The sequence below is a fragment of the Pavona decussata genome, unplaced genomic scaffold (assembly GCF_977016875.1).
Source record: "Pavona decussata unplaced genomic scaffold, jaPavDecu1.1 SCAFFOLD_155, whole genome shotgun sequence".
NCBI classification, from domain to species: domain Eukaryota; kingdom Metazoa; phylum Cnidaria; class Anthozoa; order Scleractinia; family Agariciidae; genus Pavona; species Pavona decussata.
In genome coordinates this window covers 269294-286189 of record NW_028145567.1, presented here as the reverse complement: position 1 = coordinate 286189, position 16896 = coordinate 269294, and the positions used below count along the sequence as shown (strand labels likewise).

General features: G+C 38.1%; 1 long non-coding RNA gene across 1 annotated transcript in view; it reads right to left on the bottom strand.

The window, feature by feature from the left end:
* Positions 1–6016: 6016 nt before the first annotated feature.
* Positions 6017–16896, bottom strand: part of LOC146465702 (uncharacterized) — a 90818-nt gene continuing 79938 nt past the window's right edge. Inside the window, exon 5 of the long non-coding RNA XR_014868212.1 lies at positions 6017–6099. This is a non-coding gene — a long non-coding RNA (uncharacterized LOC146465702). The remainder of the gene's footprint in view (positions 6100–16896) is intronic.

Below are 16896 nucleotides of genomic sequence, written 5' to 3'. Positions count from 1 at the left end.
GCTTAGCGTGCGTATATCGAGTTATGGATTCACGCGGGAAGTTTGAAGAGCACGAGAGAAGCGTAAGAGTATAGCTTCTTGAGTGCTCTCCAAACTTCCCAAGTGCATCCATAACTCGATATACGCACAGCTAAAAGCATGAACCAATTCATAACATAGCGACAACAAAGTATCAAAAAGTGGTACGCGGAAAACAGGTTTTATTTGTAATTGATTACAAAATCAGCTGTTCAAAAACACGCCGAAACGTGTCATTGAAAATTTGCTTCTTTGAATTAGTTTGCACAAACCAAACTAAGCGACGGAAACCCGAGTTTGTCTGCAAGTTGCAGACGTCATTTTATGGACGCACGGCCGTGCGTATGTTGAGAAATGTACCATGATCAAGCCAATAGGAATTAGATAGAGAAGCACGCGCACTATGTTATAAAAGAATATAATGCGCGCGGTGAATGGTTTCAACTTTACACATAATTTTTTCTTACAATCGTCTTAAAACGGTGGCTGAATTCAGTTTTCAAAGAAACCGAGCGCAACTTCAAATTCCTTTTTAAGTATAATGTGAATGGCACGCGCGCAGAAATGGCGTCACTGACTTATTTGTGTACATCATATTCTCCTAAAGAAAGAGCTACATTTTGTTAAGCTACACTTTTTTTAATGCAAGTTTATTCCAAACAAAACATAACTTACAGTACTAACATTTCTTACTAATTAAACAATACCACACATTACTTACAATACCGTAGCATAACTTACAATAACTAAACTTAAATTGTACTACTTACAGTAAATGCACAAAGAAAAATAGGAAGTTACGAGAAGAAAAAAGCTACATACAATCAGTTTACTATTAACAATACAAAAACTGGAGTTTGCACAATGCTCATAACACTTATTAGATTCTAACGACGAACAAAACACAATTAAAAAAGCGTGAATACGGACAAAAGTACACATTTCCTGGTAGTCTTATAGCACAGGGGACCACGTTTCCATAAATTTCTTTAAGTTGTTATTTTTCTTTCGCAGAATAGTTAGTTTGTTCTTCAGACGTAAAAGAAAACCTTCAAAGTTTAAGTTGCCACTGCATACACTTGTGGTGAAAATGTTGTATTTAGCAATAATGAGAGAGTAGTTGAGGACAAGCCAGGTTTTTGATTTTCTATACCAGCCATAGAAGATCACGCTCTCGGATAAAGTTATTTTTTCTTGAAAGCTTTCTCGCCACCAGAGTCTAAACTGATTCCAAAAAGTCGAGGATACATGACATGTAAACAGCACGTGGCTTAAAGCTACACTTTTGGGTTAATTTACACTAGAGACAGTGGTAGTGATTTGCCGGGTTGTTAACGCGTCTAGAATATATTTGGGACAAGCAATGCGAAAAAACCCGGGAGGAACTATCGGTACATTTTTAGTCTGATAATTCATTCGGGCAAATGACGAAATATCCGTCCAGACGAATTATACATTTCACTTCGTCTCCCAAGAGTAATAACTATTTAAACAATAGTGTTTCTGTCAAGGAACTATCGGCTGATAGCTGCCCCACGGAGATTTGATGTTTTAAAACAAAAAAATTATAAGCTGGTTTTAAGAAAATCAAATTTTCAAGGGACAATTATCAGACCGACAGTTCCGAGACAGAAACCCTCTACTGTTTTTATTGTTCACCATTGATATTTTCTCCCGAACAATTAGAATTTGCAGCTCACCAATTTGACCTTTAAGGGCAACGGTTGAAATGAAAAAGACGAATGAACAACATACACCATAAAAATACAACGAAACAATCAGTGTTTATGAATTGGAATATGAAATGGGAGGTTTTATCGCAGACGAGTACTATCCATCAGGGCATTTTCACCGGAGGGACACAATGCGCTGATAGTGTCTCTCCGAGGATGAACACTATCACGTTACGTAATCAATTTAAACCAATCAGAGTCGGAGAATATGTGATAAACTACATATAACTAACGATAGTTTTTCTCGACGAATAGTTCATCTGCGGGAGAAAAATTAACAGATGGATGACTTTCTTTCCCAAGCTCAAGCTCGTCCAAACGACTTAACCATTTCTAATGTAAATTCAACCATTATTATTAATTAGCATCGGCAGGTCGTGAGGCAGACGATTACCAAACCTTTATTAGAGACCTTAAACAAACACGATGTTACCTACACTTGAGCTACTTGACTAAGCCAGGTGACTAAGCCAGTTCGTTTAATTTACCTTATGTGGCCGCCAAACTATTCCAGAGCTGAATTCTCACAGAACGCATTCCCATTAAAATTAATCACCTTCTCGTCTTCATCCGTTCTTTTAACGCTGTAGTAGTTGTACATTGAAGATAAGGAAAGCTATAACACTCGGAAAGAGCCATTGCTTCCAACTGATTTACGACTTTCTCGTTAACGTCACAGGATAGTGTGCGAATTCATACGTCAGAAGTTAAAAGCATAAGAATATCACAGTATCTTATATATTTTTGTCCAACTTGCCTTGTTAGAACAGTGGGCAGGCATGTAATTAACGAGGCAAATCTGTACATTGTGGTTCGCTTGAACAGTGCGCGAAATCGGGGAAAAACATCAACATCAACAACCACAACCGGGACAACAACAGAGGCACTTGAAATGTAATATTCGCTGAAATGAAAACATTCTACAAACATACTTTTATACCGGTATTGTAAATACCATTACCCAACAATTGTCTGTTAAGGCGGGGGTACACCTGAAAGCCGTTTTCACGCCGCTTTTAATCGGTTCAACGGAAATATCTTGTTCGCGTTTCAAGCAATACAAAAACCCTATGCTCATTACACAAATCAATGTTTTGGGGTGTTTTGTAAATTTTTGGGTGATTTTAAGGTATATTTGGGAGGAGATAGTTTTTCTCAAAAGAGTAGTAAAATTAAGAGAAATAAGAAATATTGAAGATTTAGTGAAGTTTTAAAATTAGAATTTGTGGTTAATAATTAATAGACGGATACCAAGTTAGTCCACTAGCAACCTAGGGTGCTCTTGCGTGGTTATCGACTGTCTGTTAGTGTTCCAAAAATCATTTTCTTTCTTCTATCCATTCTTAAAACCTCTTCAAATTTCACTCAAATTCAGGTGTACCCCCGCCTTAATTGAAAGTATTGCGGAAATCAAAACGGTGTCTTCCTCTTCATTAAAGCGAGGTCAGGCTTATCCTAACGCTGTTGTCGTTCTAAATGACTAAAAATACTTCAGTTCGTTTACAACACGAATTTCGTTGCTCTTTACGTATGTCTGCAGACAAGGAAAAAAAAGAGACATGGAAAGGGAAACAACACATACGTGGCTTCTCAGCTGAGTGATATTTTTAGCTCAAATTTAACGTTTCCCAACTGCAGGGGTGCAGATATTTTTAGGTTTCCTAAGTAACCATTCATTGAACAAGGTGTGGTCATTTCTACTATTTTATCTGTAATTCATCGAAAGTAAGAACTGCATACACTGCTGCATAACACGACCTCAGTTTCTTTGAGTTTGAGCAAAAACTGAACGGTCAGTGTCAGTTTTCATTGCTTCTAACTGGCTTACCGGTGACAGAATTAACGCAGCAATAAACACCTGTTTTAATTGTCTACAACGAATTAAAGTTTCGAGCATTGTAAAATATTAATAATCACATACTGGGCTGCAGCGTGCTTTGATAGTTTCAGGCAGCTGCAATTGCCTATTGTATGCTGAAATTCCAATGTAGAACCAAAAAAGCAATAACTTCGGATAACAGGTAATGTTGAAGAAACACCCACCGGATCCTTTCGACCAAGTATGAACGCCGTTCACTTGGTGCAGTCGTTGATTTGTTTGAATCTATTAAGCGGCTTAATCAATTCAAACACGAGACAAATAAGTGTTTCTTAGATATGAAATAATAGAGTTTTTTGGGGGGAATGCTTCCAAACAGATCAAACTATGCTAAACAGAAAAAAAAAAACACTGTTAGTCTTGTGCTTAAATTTGCTCGTTAAATATCCCCGATTACTTTATGAGATCGCAGTTTTCGGGGCAGGGCCAAATTCAGTAAAACAGTGACATGTTACTTAGCAAGGTAAACGTTGGGGAATCAAGGAATGCGAATGCGCCCATTTGGTACGTCGGTGTTCTAATATAACGGTCCATGTTGCTTCAGCCATATACTCGGTAGTGTTTCTTTTTTCTCTTAGGTTTAACTGCAGATTTAGTTAAATTAAGGATATTGTTTTTGTCATTTTGAAGTGGCGTGTAAGATGGCTTGCTGTTGTATTTATCGGTTGAATACCGCCTGAAAAGAAAGAAACGGAAATTGCCACAAAGCATGCAGCTGTGGAGGACATTTTTGCAACATAAAACGTTGTGACATATCACTCTAATCAGCTTCGAAAGAAAAAAAGATTACAGCTGAGAGAAAAAGATACATCGCTTGAAAGCACAGCTGACATTAGTAACAACCAAGTGTTCTTCTCGTAAAAGAATGCCGCTTGCAAGCCGGTTTCCTAATATGTTACCGTTTAGAGTTACCTCCTTATGAACGAATCCGTAGAAACTAGCCTCGAGTACTGATCGTTCGATTGACCGTATTCCGGAATATAAATAAGCGGGATGACTGTTAGATTTTTCTTTTTAAGTAAATTTGGGAAGCCAGTTCTGCAAGCTTTCGCTAACACATGATTTTGTACTCCAGCCAGTAACTCCAAAACCTTCTTATGAGGGATTTCTTGTCTTCATTGTATGTATTCCTCCTATTCAGTTTCGGTATAGGATCAATTGGACGCACCCTAAAATAAGATTAATTCCGAACTGAAAAATTTTGGAAAGAACTGACATTCTCTGTTGTCACTGCAGCTGTCACTCTACAAAGTGAACGTACACAAAACGCTTAGCAAATCAAGGGTCAAAAATAGTCTCAACAAACATTACAGAGATGGCTGTAGGCGTGAAATAGACCGCTTCCGTTAGTTTAAAGTAGACAGGCCGGAGAGGATGCACATAACTGTGAGAGCGCAGACAAAGGATGAGTCGGGCAACAATTTCGGTTTGTTCAAGGCAGTTTTTGTTTGGATAGGTTACACAGCCCCTGTGTACGGCTGGTTCAGACAAAGGTGCAAACGATTTTAACCGAGACTGAAGAAATTAAGTGGTCTAATTGTTCCATCGACTAGTGCATGCTTTTAAGAGGGATTAACCTTGTTTACGTTCTTTACTCCTTCAGATGGATCTCTTTGACCGACCAGCCGTTATCTTTTTGTCCGTTAACTCCTATTTGAATACATTTTCAGTCAAAAAATGTACTTAAAAATTCTCGTTGGAACCAATTTATAAAAATCCGTTTGTACACGTTTTCAGTTTAACTCTATATTTACAACCTTTCGTAAATTAAACGAACCATCTCGTTAAGTAGTACGTTTGAATCAGTTTGAGCCGACGTCTGATTGTCATTTTTGATCCTGACGTTTACGACAGAATCAAATGTCGTGGGTCGAAAGGTTTAATTTCTCTCCTAAAATTAAAATGTAATTTAATCGTCACTGAGTGATGAAGTTAAGCCATTGGCCTCTTCACGCTAAACAAGGAGGGCATTTAAGACTTGAACTTGCAAGTCCCCGTGTTGTGGTTTGAACATTCACATTAATTCATGGGCTGGGTGAGTGGGATGAGGACATCATTGGACTATCATATCAGAGGCTGTCAGCTGCGCCTTTCACAAGCCGTTGTCCGATCTCAGCTTTCATAACCAATTTCTGTTAAACTGTAAAGCGCATTTGAACGATATTTATATAAGCTCTGCTATATAAATGGCTTTAATACCATTACCGTTACAGGAGAGGATTAGATCCTTTTGGCTTATCGCATCAGCCCACCGGCTTATCTTCGGAACACACACAGGAGTTTAAAGTTTACAGAGAACAACCCTGAAATGTCTAAAAGCAAACAGTAACACATGCCAGCATTGTTCCACAGCTTTCATTTTAATCTCTCTCACATATAAACAGTACTACTGTTCATTAGTTTTCATCTGAGTGGTCATCCTTTTGGATTTAAACCACATCTTTAAAAGAAAGAGGCACGTCTGAACGCCTGAAATGCGAATAAAAGTGTCAATAGATATATAAGCTTCTTTATTCTTCAGGTAATAAGCAACTCGGTGTTTTTCAGTAAGATAACTGTGCCTTTAACCTTTTTGCAAAAGGTGACATAAGGCGACACAAAAGCGGGGAACGAACACTGATACATCTAACAAACAAGATGCCCCTCTAATGGCATTACACGAAATGCTTAATGTAGCCCCAATTATTCCCCATTGTATGTTTCGCAGATATTTAAAAAATATCCTCCCTTGGCCATTGAAATAATTGTCTGAATGGTTTTATTCAGATATATTGCGTGATACTTATCGTTGTGTTACTAGAAATCATACCAGAAATAACTATGCAATAACGTCATGACCCCGCTGAACTGGTCTGGCCTCCTCTAGCTCTAATCCTTCGATCTGTTTTTTAAAGCGGATTTTCTTTGCTGGGAACTCTCCCAATTTCCGCCGTTTCAACTGTCGAGTACTACCTAGAAGTTATTATTTCGATTTACTGCTTGAAAAAGGTTGGTTTTCTCTCTGAAAACGGCAGATCCGGAGTCTTAAATTCAGACATGTGGCCGCCATTGAACGAAAACAACTTTTCCAAATGATGATTTGCTTTGACGTCACACAAGTAGAGATGAGTGGGTCCCCTCCCTCGTGATATACGCGCAGATAATGGAGTTTGATTGGGCCGCTTTTGTTCAAGACAATCAAAACAATAGATCCCTTCTGGGAGAGAGAAGAATTTAATCTAGTTTTAATGAATAAATCAAATGATGATTTGACGTCACACAGAAGTGATGAGTGGGTCCCCTCTCTCGTGATATGTGCCTGAAAAATAGATTTTGATTGGGCCGCTTCTGTTGAAGACAATCAGAACAATATATCCTTACTAGGGGAGGACAGAGTTTAATGCATAAATTAATGTGCACATTTATGACACCGATGAAGAAAAAGATACCCGACCGAAACCTAGACACGTCATGCCCTGCGGGCATTCCGTGTAATAAGATAACCGTAGAAGCCAAACATGAACAGTGGCCAAAGGCCAACAAACAGATCAGTTACTTAACAAAAAGCATACAAACAGAGCGCAACCATTATAGTACTGGCTAATCAAAAGAAAGCTCTATGCCTTCACACAACAGAGCGACAGTCGAAGCTAGATTCAGTGACAACATTTTCTATCGACCTGTCCTTGCCCATTCAACACGCAATAACAAAACCACTCATGACTGTGACAGCAATTAATTAGATCTTTAAAATCTTAAGTGGTATGCAAATTATTATCTAATCTCACTCTTTATGACCAGGCCAATGTGTTTATCAGGCCTGCGTCTGAGGTAGCCGCTGGCGCGGCGCCGGCCCCTTTTAAAAGGATAGATTTTCTAATTCTGTCGACTAAATCTGTTTATAAAGGCCTTAAGTTGATAAGCAGCCGATAACATCGCATTGGCGAACAAATGGAATTATAAACGTTCAGTAGGAAATTCCAAGCTACATCTCGGATCAAGAACGCCACATCAAGTCACCAGCGACAAAATAGTTGTCTCCAATAAACTATAACAGAAGGCTTTACCTCCGTCAGATAAGGTTTTACTGGTTTACTTTCATCCTGATCCCCTCAAACAGGTTCTAATCGAGAGTAAGAGTGGCTCATAACATCGGAAAATGGACGCCAGACAATCTCCACAGAATTTTTAATCGTAAATAACAGCATCATTTTTTTACCCTAAGACCAAAGGGCTCTGCGATGAACAATTTGCTCACATTTTCCGGAATAGTTGAAACAAACTATCTTAGAAGAAATTTCTTTTCACATAATCCCATAACAGGACCAAAATGCAAACCTGACAAATTTTCAAAAACCTTGCACTCGGAAATACTTGAAAACAAGCAACAGCACAAGAAATTTCATTTCTATGATACGGCAAATTTAGAAAAAATCACATGGCTCTCATAGTTGGCTGTGAGAGTGGAATTTACAAGCGCCGTTAGAGAGACGATCGATCGAAATAGAGATATCATCGGTCTTTCAAAAATGTTAGGCGAAAGTAAAAAATGGCAATCAACTAAAAGCAGGTACATCGCACTTCAATGGATAACATTCTATAGCTCACAATGCCGCCTTAAGTCATAATCGATGGGCTAGTCAAGAAGACGTGATTAACGGTACTATAAGAATACTGATGATCAAGAAAACCGTCTACGCTGCATAAAAAGGATCCGATTTTCCAATAAAAGCTAGATATTACCCACCACAGATAAGCAGAAAATAACCTGCACTAAGCCAGTTGTTATGGAGCTGGTGGTCAACTTTGGAAAGAAAGGAACAAAGCCTTAAAGTCCCTCTCAGTCTACTCTGGTTTAGGATGGATCGAACATTTTTCCGCCATGCTAAATCACCACGTGGCAATTTACGTAGCCACAGAAGTGAAAAACACTGTGTCTGTGTTTATTATATTAATCGACGAGACTAAACTCCGCTGGATACGTGTGGTTCTATGTTGACACTTTACACAAACTGAATGGAGAACGAGCTGGTTACCTGAAAGGGGATTAACAATGGCTTTAAGATGATGAAAGACTTCGTGCCGTTTGTTTTCAATTTGTTCCAAATGAAATCCTACAGATTTGTTACAAGTTGGTTATCTTAGAGGAAGGCAAAGGGTTTAATGCACGAGAAAAGCTACTTCATCTGCTCAGAAGAAATAATGAAGTGTGTGAAATCTTCATCGATGGCCCCTCCCAAGCGTAAACAATTAAAGCTACCATGAAGATTAATGACAAATGTAACATTTAAAGATTCACTGGTGTTTAATTTTTCCATGCTATCTTTCTGATTGAAATTGAAATCACACTGAAGCGGCACTTCTTTTTAATCCCAGCACTGACTGAGTTTTGTCGCATACTATACTGTGCAGCAACTCTGATCTTTGTAGGGTTCAATGGCCTACTGTGTTCACCTCTGTTTTCAACAACTGGCTGGTCGCAGGTGCGTCTTTACACACAAACACCACAAGAAAGTATTGCTTTGTAGCTTTAATTTGAATGCTCTATGAAATTTCCGCATAGATAGACAAAAGTCAAAGCGAAATCACATAAATTGAACGTAATAAGACAGAAAAATGGTAAAAGAATAATTAACCCCTAAGATTCACTAACAACCTCTGACAATAACAGGTTGCCTCACAGGTAGAAATGGACCTTAAACGAACTTACACGAATCTTCTTAGGCCATGGGGCGCTGATGGGATTGTAGTAATGATGCCATTTTGCCTTGGGAGAAAACCACCAAAAAGCTTTTCTCGTCAAGCGTTTATCAGTATTCCTTGAGATGGAAAGTTAAACTTCTGTGTAATTGTCAATCCTTTCTATTAAGAACGCTGTTGCTGGCTTCATCGCAAGTTGGGACAGACAGACATCATCTAACTTTACAGCTAGCTAATGTAAAAGCGAGGTGAACGGTACGTTGTGGGAACGAATTTTTCCGGAAGCACATGGAGTTGACTTGCAATTTAGACAGGTAAAATGCAAAATAGTGTAGGTCTTCTTGTCAAAAGAAACATACATTATAAACGGAAATCTCAGGCATTCACCGACTGGCCTCAATAAATGCCCATGCATGCTCTTTTGTATCAATATTTTGAACGTACAATCATGTATTCCATGCATCACTCTTGTTATTTAACGTAGTCTCACAGCAGGATCCCGCCGTACCTAACTGGTATGTTTATTAATTTTTCGCCGACTCGCGCGGGGCAGGAATTTTGCATGGAACGTCAGTGGTCAGCTGTAAGCATCGTGTGTATTAAAATTATGCCATGTGGTTTTTTGAGGAGCTGGTAAATTCGCATTATTTTTCGATCGAGCCATTGCTTTACGAACCACAACATTTTATACCAATTTCTCCTCCTAGATCTACAGCGTATAACAATCTTATTTAGAAGCTTTAACAACAGAAACTTTAAGCCACAGCTGTCGGAAAAGACTGAGTAAATGATAACGGATACTGATACAGGTGGCTATCAAAGAGAAAGCATCGGCTCAGTTGAGACATTTTCAGATGCTTTAAATACAATGCTTTGTTAAATGCAGTGGAAGTTAAGTTAAAAAAATCGGAGTGTAGTTATTTAACCGAAAATCTACTTCTTTCACCAATTTGTAACGAGGAAAGTTGATTCCATTTTAGCAAAATGCTACTTTCAGTGAAGTACAACACGTCCGGCAAAGTGCCATTCACGAGGAAGCAGTTTAAGAGCAGTGGCTCCAATCCGTGGAGGTCAATAAAAGCTTTGATTACCTTTAATTCCCACCGAAGAAAGCCAAGAAATGTTCAGCCAGAAAAGCGGAAATCACAGTAGGGAAAAAAAAAACGTCTCGGTGTACACAACGTTCAAAAACGTAATCAGAAGTTCTTGCTAGGGAAAGACAAAGAAATTCCTTAAAAGAACAAAGGAACTTTTATAGCAAAGCCACAGATAACAACCCAAGTCTTTATTTCTTTCTCATTTCTGGTAAATAACGCTACAGCATAACAGGGAACACCTTCTGTAATTCGTCGATTCTGAAATATAGCATGGCAATTCTGAACAGGAATCATTCTCTGACACCTAATAAAGTTACAACGTTCTGCCTTTCTTTGTTAATAAGTTCACCTGTCTCTCTTTCGCCAACAGTAGGCAAACAAATTCGTCTTAGTTCTCTTCTTCACCACACAGGTGACTACCAAAGAGAAAACATCGGGTCAGTTGAGACCTTTTCTGATGCTTTAAATACCATGCTTTGTTAAATGCAGTGGAAGTTAAGTTAAAAAAATCAGAGTGTAGTCATTAACCGAAAATACCACTTACGAGAGTTAGATTTTGTAGTATTTAGGTTATTTCGTCTTGGCAAGGAGAAAGAACAAAACGTGGAAAGACGAGAGCAAGGACAAATTGACTTAGTTATAGAATCATACCACGAGATAGCTACTTCTTTAAGCCCCTCATCCTTCCTTTTTCACACCTCGGAAGCTGGTGGAAAACGCCTTATTGAATGTGTTCCCTAACAGAGGGTTATTACCAAGCCCAAGGATTCCTGATTCCTGCTACTGTTTAGTGAACATACAGTAATGGGTAATAGTGTTCTTCAAGCACGTGTTACTGGTGGTTTGATTACAGCTAACATGCTTTGAAAACGGGTGGAATGTTTCACCCAACCAGCATTACACAAAACAAACAGATTCTTAGATCTGTAAGATCTGACGCCAACCTCTCTTCCAAGACAAGGCTAATCGCTGATGTGTAAAATCAAAGAGGACATTTCTGCCGTGTTAACATATTGGCACCTGTTCGTTGCGTGAATTTATTGTTCTTTGATAATTGAATTTAAACTGATTTATACGCAAATTTTACGTTGATCGTTGAAATTTATCGTTAATAGAGGCAGATTACACTGAGGACACGAGGATTCACAACGCTAAGACAGAGTTATTTTGTCCTCTGCCACCCTCAACAACAGCTGTTTTCGCTATCAATTAATGATCCTCCACTATTTTGTTTTCAATTCTGATACGAGATATTATACACGTTTACGATTTGTCAATATTTATCACTCAGGTTTAGTCGCCGCTTCGATTAACTACATATTGTTATTTATGGCTAGAGCTGAGATCATACTACAGTAATTCAGTGCAAGAAAACCTGCCTTATGAAGAGAGCAACTCTCGAGGATCTGCTTCAATCCCCCAAAACGAAAGAGAAAATAACTTGTTACCACTCAAACAGGTGTGTGGTACCACTAAGCCGCCAAACAAAACTTTGTTTCTCAGTAACGAAAACTAAATTCCAAGTTTACCACGTTTAACTTGATAATTAAAGCTTTCGACTTATAAAAAAAATGTGAGTAAACGGGAAAGATAGTCGAGGGTGCACGCGTTCGTTTGAGAAACCCTGTTAGACAATAACACAAGTGATTCATTCTTCACACTGTTGAACAATGCAACAGGTACACGAAACAATGGAAAAAAGGCACCTTCTTGAAATGCATTTCCAAGGTAAATAGAGAAGCTAAACCTACAAATAAAGTGTGAAAGAAGGTATACGCACGAGGCATAAAGCATGTCGTACGTTATCCAGATTTGTGGCGTTCCAAAATCTTTAATTAATAACCTATAAACTGATACATCATTTTAGATTCTTTGTTGTTAAGCTGTGGAAATTCCTAAAAATCTGGAGGAAATTTAATCCTATATAATTATGGGAACAGAACAGAGAGGGGCTGACAAAGAAATAATACTAAAATTAACAAAATCGTCACAAAATCTCACCGCTATCTCTTCCTCTCCAGTTGCCTAATAACTAGTCGCTTTTTTAAAAGATGGTAGGAAATCGCAGTTGCACTTTGCAAAACGACATTTTGCGACGAAGCAAACCTATAATAAAGCGGAGACTTTTCGCTTAGGAGTTCAATCATTAATCACGAACACCGTTCAGTGACTAGCTCTGAGAAGACAGCTCCCTCTTGACGGCAGAGAGCGGAATACTTCATTGTAAAAGCCTTCTTGGAGATGTCTAACATTCATACTAATAAAAACTGTTTTATTGAAAAAAAAAACTGCAATAAAAATAAATAAAAAATGAATAACAAAGCTTCTTTTCAAACATAAACGGCGTCGGGCCAAGTAAGCCCGAATTGACAAAAATTTGTCTTTGGCGGAACGTATAAAATATAACGCGTAAATATTTGAAAACAGGTGCTTTCAATGGAAATTTCTATTTCAAGACCACATTTGACAATGTATACTTTTTCGAAGCCGATAAGAAAAATAACAGCTGCTTCAGGTGAAGGCAACAGGGAACAAATTTCATTGTTTGATACGATGCCAAATGACGTTTGAAAGGGTCTCATCCAAGAAAACGACTGCTTTGAGGCTGTCGAAAAACTGCATGCAGATTCAATGGCAAGAAGCCACGAAACTATGTTTTTTTTTAAGCATTTCGATGGCATCTATTAGAAAATTTTAGTAAAAATGTCTAATAAAATTTTGTCACCAGGATTTCTAGGCCGAGTCCGCTGAGCCGGCATCACATGTTAACTATTTGCTTCATTAAGTTCTCATGCAACAAAATGATGAACGGTTGAGCAAATATTAGTTCCAAGATGGCTGGAAATAACCAAAGAGTTTTCCTTAAATCTGACATCTGACGCCTAATTTTCATTAGGAGATCTAAGACTCTAAAGCTTCATTGAACTCTTACGCCACCCGTATACGGGTCTGGTTTTCACAGAATGTTATCGACAAAAGGCTTGAGTTCTGACTGTTAATTTTATTAAACTGAGATGCAGGAATCGGTGATAAAAGACGATTTTTAGCTCCAAAAATGTACCCGTTAAGAACAACAGCAATTCCTGAAATCGCAAAACGAAAAACGTAGAATTTTTTTCAGTGTTATCCTTTGCTACAAGCAAGGGTTCCTTTATAAAACAAGCAGTCCTACCTTTCATTTCCAAAATTCTCAAAACCCGATCTAAAGCGCAACTTGTCTCCCAATACAACAGCCAATTCTACATGTACCAACCCAGTCCTGAATTTAATTTTGAGAGGCCTTAAAGATAATTAAAGTGTGACCTACCTGACATACGACATTAATTTTTGCTGCAGTATTGAGGATTTTCTCATTGATGGAGCCGGAAAACAACAACTAGACCCATTAATTACAACCCTCTTTTTAACAAGCATACGGCCATGACACTGAAGCAACATAATACATTTTCCAAAGTTCTCACGGAAACAACATGGAAGTAATCAGCAGACTTAATAAAATTGACGAGAAACTGAATTGAAACGGAGGTCTAACTGTAAAAGAGTAAGTTATCGACTTATCTCGAAACAGCTAAAAGACCAACGTCTTTAACACACGCAATTCATAGACGACTTCTTAATAGTCAGTACTAGAAAGGAGTGAATCAATCATTATGTGAACTATTTAACGACCAGTGAGAGACTATGACCCTTCGTAATATTTGTAATTTTTCAAATTAGTAATGGCGATGCAAGATGAAAACAGAGAACCGTTGTTTGATATTGAGTGGTGTCCAGTGCATGCCAAGGAGTGCCTTTTTTTTTTTGGAAACACTGATGACTGCGTTTTCTACAACGATTTCCTTATTTGCAGAGACTTTAATTCGTCCTATCAACCTTGAACCACGGCATAAGGCCGAAAATTTGAGAAGTGTTTTCTAAAGTAATTTGTCATTGAAATTTTGCACTCAAATCACAAACCGGTAACGCCTTAAAAATGTTTAGTTTTGTTAGTAGCACGTTATTGTAGCAGGTATTCAACAACAATTAACAAAACACCAGAAAACATCCCAAAAACACACTAACCAAAGACTCTACTAATCACGGCTAACGCACTTTTCGTTTGGTACGCATCCCTTCACATAGTTAGAAACTGATTGTGTTGGCGGAGAAGGTTGTAATTCGATCGCGAGTCGCGAAGAAATAAATTTCGTCTCTAATTTGGTATCTAATATATAATGAAAGGGTCACGCTGGTAGATGACATTTTTAGACAATGGATCTTTGTTTCTGGATTTAAAGAAATGTCATTTCAGGCTGGCTCATATGTATTCAAGATCCCTAAATTCCAAACAAGAAGGATGTTTTCCGTCTTTTATTTCTATAACTCAGTAAGATCATGAATGGCGGCCTTCTGAGAAAAAAAAAGAAATTTGGAGAAAATCGGACTGGTATTTAGAACAAAAAATACGTCAAAAACAATTTATTAGAATCTCTTTCCTCAGTCTAGTAAATCTTAAATCTTACTGATTCTTGGTAAATTACTTTTAATAAAGAGGTGTCTGTATTGAGCTGGTGTCCATAGCGAGTACTCCAAATGTACGGTTTTTATTGTGCAACATAGCCAACAGCCATGAGCCTTTCCACAGAACGTGCCTTTCTTGTCATCAGCCACATTAATCGGACAAACGGCACTTACAAAACAAATTAGACGTTTATTGAAGCATGAAAATCACAATTACATCTCACCACAAAAGCGATCAAAACAAAAAGAACTTGTTATCCCTGCTTACAAGTTCTAATCCTTCAACAATTGCCTAGACGAAATGTCTACTGCTTCTTTTCCGTAATCTTTACGTATCGCAATAATTCGCAAATAAAAGGTTGACCTTCACTTAATTTTTTCATTAAACATTGTACGAAGCAATTAGCTTCTCTTCAGTCAAACTAGTTTCTTTTATAAGTGTCAAGGCGCGACACAGAGGAAGATATGGAAATTCTTAAAGGTGATATCAAAAGCGGCCGCGACTTACTGAAGCGTGTGATGTCCCATGGTCCTACCGAATGGCGCTTTGTATGAAGGAATAACAAAATTTTGACAGAACGCCCCCGAAGGTGGACTGAAGTTTTCTAGTAAAAAGCAGAGTAGACTCAGTCAAGTAATAGTTACTCATCACAGAACTGTTACTTCCACAACAGAAGAAAATCGACGGGGCAATACGAAGTCATGCTTAACTGATTGAGTGATAGGGTAACTGCGGGAGGTACTTGAAAAAACTGTTGGCTCTCTCTAGTTGAGATGTTTGACATAAAGAACTGGCGACGACTCAAACCATTTTTATTGTATGGGAACAAATTGCTCAAACATGGTAGTGTATTTGTTTAAATGATATCGGTGAAGTGTTAGTTGCTATTTAACACCACTTGGTTGTCAATACATTGTTATTTCTACTGCTATTGTGTAGAGCAATTCACTTCACCTATTGTGGTCTTCTTCTGAGACCGCCTTCACATTTTGAAGCGATTTCAAAACCCTTAAGAAGTGTATCTGAATCGAATCACAAAAAGCACCGACAGAAGCGTTTTTTAATTAGTTTGCCTTTTGTAAAATTGCTTATTAATGAATCACTTTACAAACAGAGACACCAGGCGTTCTAGAGAGACCCGCTGGGCACTAATTGCTATGTAATTTGCCGAGATAAGTAGCATTTTCAGTTTATTTGCAAAGTAAACACAGATAAATTCTTCTCAAGTACGCTGAGTACACCACAACTGTCCAATTGTAACATCTCGCTGGCTTAATTCAACACACTACTGAAACAATGAAAAGTTCATCTCTTGAAGAATGTAAACACGTCTCCTCCAAAATGTCTGAAACTTAGAAAAGGAAAACATGTTAATTTTTTATCATTAGAATAGAAACTTGCCACGAGCCATTTCCAGCTGACCGAAATGTAAATAAAACGCCATCTCGACACCAATTAAAGACAACTTGTCAAAAAAGAGAACGCTTGAAAGAGCTTGACTTTTCGCTCTCTTTTCTCTCCTTATTTCTTATTATTCGCCTCAACACTACTTCAACAAACGCACATCCAGGTACAAGGAGTCCGTCCATCTGTAGATTTAAATCTCAGCTACAATTAAAGAGGTTCCTCGCTGGACAAAGCTTTGTGTCACACTGTGAAGTGAAGCTCTCTTAACACGTCAACCTGGTCAACTAAAAGAAATAAGTCTTTCAAAGGCATTCAAGTTCTAATAAATGGTCAACGTCGTTCTTCACAAAAGCACGCACAACTTGTGGCATTTCGAAGGAAACTGGGCCTTGTTCTCTATCCAAGAGGATTAGAAGAGAGATTAAAGTTCTATAAATAACATTTACAAGTGCTCAAATTATACAAGTACAATGTGCAATAACGCGGGTACAGATAACAATGCAGCGAAAGGTGCTTACTTTTGAAGAATTACAATGTGCTCGAATCAAAATAATATCGTTATCTCTTCAAAGGAGGACACAA